Source organism: Triticum urartu, chromosome 6A, assembly GCF_056163025.1.
Source record: "Triticum urartu cultivar PI428250 chromosome 6A, HENAU_Tu73, whole genome shotgun sequence".
Lineage (NCBI taxonomy): Eukaryota > Viridiplantae > Streptophyta > Magnoliopsida > Poales > Poaceae > Triticum > Triticum urartu.
In genome coordinates, this window is record NC_141878.1 from 456421165 (window position 1) to 456425486 (window position 4322).

Consider the following 4322-nt stretch of genomic DNA (forward strand, 5'->3'; position numbering starts at 1 on the left):
GTGCTTACCCCTACGTTCCCGATTGTTTGGCTAGGGAGTAAAGTGAGCACCTCTGCGATTGTCACGACCGGGTCCTCCGAGCTCTGACCTCAGACTGGGTGAAGCCGAAAGCTAGCACTCTTATTGTTTTCAATCATGGTCGGCACACAACGAAACTCATGAGTAAAAAAAATCTATTGCACAAGTCTCATAGTAATAATGAGCACCAAAGAAAGGTATCGGTGGGGGTTCTATTTTCTTCGAATATGCTTTTTACACTTCGTCTGTAATATAGCATAAGTTCCTCGAGCGCGCTTTGTCTGTTACAGCCTTATGGCCCGGTTGCCTGGTTATCGGAAACACTGTCGATATTCTCGACAGGTGGAGTACATAACACTTTTTGGTACTTGACCGAAGAGGGAGAAGCCGACGGTCGGTTAAGACGCGTTTAAAGTTCGGGTGAACAAATATATGATATAAGTACTTCGGTACATACAATCATTATACATAAAATTCTTACCCAAGTCACTTGGGGGATCTTAAAATTTATATATGATCTGTAAATGTGTTTTCTTCTTGGTCGTTGTCAAAACACGACAGAATCACAATTTTTTTCTTTCTCTTCCAATTTTCGGATTGGCACCGAACACTTGATCTTGTTCGGACGTCATGTTTTTACTGACGTTTTTTGGTTTTCCAAGCTTTTTGGCACTTTTAAACTATTTGTGTTTTTCAGCACAAGTCTCGCAGTGCAACGCCGGACACCTTTAGAGATTCGGCAAAAACATTCTCGAATATTGCTATATATGCATCGGTTTCGAATTGTGCCTTCGGTCAATAGTTGGGTTGCCCGGCTCCTGCGCTTGCCTCCTACGTTCCGCTTTGTTCGGCTAGGTGTGCAAAGGGAGAACCACTGCGATTGTGCTTCCAGCTCACATGGTTAAGCACCTCAGTGGAGAAAGCCGAAAACTAACTGTCACAATAAGCGTAAACTGGTCAGCGATCCGATGACTGTGTTAAATGATGGGCCATTCATAACAATGGCCGAAGTGTTTACGGCCTGACCTCGACTGTCGTCGAACACTACTGGGGGCTATTAACTGGCCTCCCAAACTAAATCCTCGATATTTTGCTCTTACATTAGAGCTGAGGTTTCATGATCATGCTTAGCATGACAACCCAAATAAAGGAACCGATAGCGGGACTATTTTCTTTGGAATACATTTCTTCTGTTAAACAGTAATATAACATATCTCTCTGCGTACCTTTGTTTATAAAACCGTGTGGCCAGATTGCCTTGTTTGTTGTAAATCTTTGCCCTCATAAAGGCTTTATAAAGTAGGACAAACACTCCTCGGCTACTGGCCAAGGAGGTGGAAGCCGATGGTTGGTCAACAAAGTTTTGTACAATGCGGATCCGAGCATTAATGACGTAAAGTACTTGGATACATAGAGTCATTACACATAATTTGTGATTTTACTATGGATATTGATCCTTAATTCGGCCACCCGTGCCCGCATTAAGGCTCGGGGGCTACTGGGCTTCGGGCTTATTATTTACAAATATTAAAGGGGCACATCGATCCCCTGATCTGGTGTTGCCACCCGACCAGTGTCTCGGGGGCTACTGCATTGCTTGTCCAATGCAGAAAATTTTATGTGCAATATAGTTTCCGAGGAGATTTTGATCCTCAGGTTGGTCGGCCGCACCCAACCTGAGTCTTGAGGACTGAGCACGCCGCTTTTGTGTCCCGAAGTATTCTGCCGAGCTAGGACTTGATCCTCAGGCCGATTTTGCAAATCAACCTGAGTCTGAGCGGCTACTGGGATCAGCGGTCTTACATCATCCTTCAGGTGCATCTCGGGTTTTAGACCGATACACACCTTGAGGGCTACTGGCTGTATATCTCGGCAGAGAATAAATTGCACCAATAAAAATATTGACAAAAAATCAGCCCACAGTCGGGGTGGTGCACCATCTCGGAAGCAGTCCGGCATAAAGCTCGGGCGCTAGTGGCTGGCTCCATAGAGGGCATTTCCGGCATTAAGCTCGGCTAAACTCCTTCAACTTTTTTGTACCAAGATGATCTATGACATCTTGGATATAGTCCGGCGTTGGAGCTTGGACACAGTCCGGTGTTGGAGCTCGGATACATTTTGGCGTTGGAGCTCGGAAGCAGTCCGGCATTGGTGCTCGGCTGCAAAAGATACCTCGAATGCAGTCCGGCGTTGGAGCTCAGACACAAGAGGACACTACCTCCCGGGAACAACTTCAAAACCCGAGGTGTGGCATAAAAATAACAAGGCATTGATAAAGGCCGGAAACTTAAAGGGGCTCCTCGGATACCCGATGTATAAACTTGTCGAATGCATTTCGGCAATCCTCAAGATCGAAGATGCGATGTATAAACTTGTCGAATGCATTTCGGCAATCCTCAAGATCGAAGATGAGAAGATTTGTTGAAGCAGTTTTCAAGACCGACAACCGAAGATGAAGAATAGTTCGGAAGAATCGAGGAGCGTCTCTAACTTGAAGACCGGTTCAGGGGGCTACTGACGGTGTCCTGGACTAGGGGGTACTCACCACGTCATCTCCCGATCTGTTAGATTGGGCCGAGGACCCCCATGGCCGTATACTCATGGGCCAGTTCGGACAGCTGCCGCATACATGGAAGATTCCACAAGACTTGGTAATCAAGACAAGGACTCCTCCCCACCGGCGTATTCGGCTAGGACTCTTGTTATCCTAGGCCTCTGGTGCATTATATAAACCGAGGCCAGGCTAGTCGATAGATAATATACATCATACCGTAGGCTAGCTTCTAGGATTCTAGCCTCTACAATATCGTGGTAGAGCAACTCCTGTAATACTCATATCATCAAGAATAAATCAAGCAGGACGTAGGGTTTTACCTCCATCAAGAGGGCCCGAACCTGGGCAAACATCGTGTCCCCTGCCTCCTGTTACCATCGATCCTAGACGCACAGTTCGGCACCCCCTACCCGAGATCCGCCGGTTTTGACACCGACAACCCCCTTTAACAGTACGGTGTTTCCTATGACTCAAGAAAGAGAAAATGAAACTACGAAAACAAAATTCTTCACGCTTCATGTTCCTTGAATGAATGCCAAGTCTTCAGAAAGTCTTCAGAAATTCAAAGTCTTTAGTCAAAGAACTTCATTTTTTGGGGTCAACTTTTTCTGTAAATATCAAACTCCTCATAGACTTATAGACATGTGTACACTCATAAACACATTAGTCCCTTAACCTATAAGTCTTCAATACACCAAAATCACTAAGGGGCACTAGATGCACTTACATTATATATACACCTTCAACCCTATCCGCCGCCGTCATATCCATATCATCTCAGAAATACATCAAGCTTCATATCCAAGTCCAATCCATTGGCGTTGTGCTCCTTCGTTGCACTCCAAGTTGATTAGTAAGTAGTTATTTGATATATTTATAGTCTATTTGTGTGTGCTCCTTCGTGTTGCTTATTCACCTCTGCGGTAATTTAGTGATTGGAGATGTTCAATCCATTGGCGTAGTTGGAGACATGTTGGAAATATGTCCTAGATGCAATCATATTTGTATTATTATATTTCCATATTCATATTTACAGTTTATAATCTATGTTATAACTGCTATGATCCTGGAATATGCGATTTTAGTGGAAAACTCATATGCACATGTGGAATGATAAATGGTAAATAAAAGGTTCCTAGTCTTGCCTCTAAGACTAGCTCTAGTGTTGCTAGTGATCACGTTTTCCGGATCTTAGGATATCATTAAGTGCAACGATAGTCCTAAAACAACATTGAGATTATGACGTTGGAAGAATGATCATATTGAATTGACCCAATCTTGTTTGTTATGAATTGAGTTAGTATCGTCAGCATTCAATTGTAATAACACTGAGTGTTAATGTGTGATATTGCTCCTTAGACCATGAGAGTATCGTGATCACTTCTTACCGTATGGTTGGCTTTGGGGTTGCTTAAACGTCACCTGTAACACGGTGATCATAACGACAACTTCCAAGTTCATCGGAAAGTTTGACAAGTGCCCAAATAGCTTGAGAGTGGGATTTGCTCCTCCGACGGTGGAGAGATATTCTTAGGTCCCTCTCAGTATGAAAACATCCATCATCATCTGGCTAGACACAGGTGACTAAGTCACAAGGATGCCCGAACATGTTAACAAGAAAGAAGAACAAAGCCGGTAATGGGAGCAACGGTATAGTGAGCATGGTGATGACTGCTACTTCTTGAGCTTGAGTTGGTTTTTCCCTTGAAGAGGAAAGGGTGATGCAGCACAGTAGAGATGAGTATTTTCC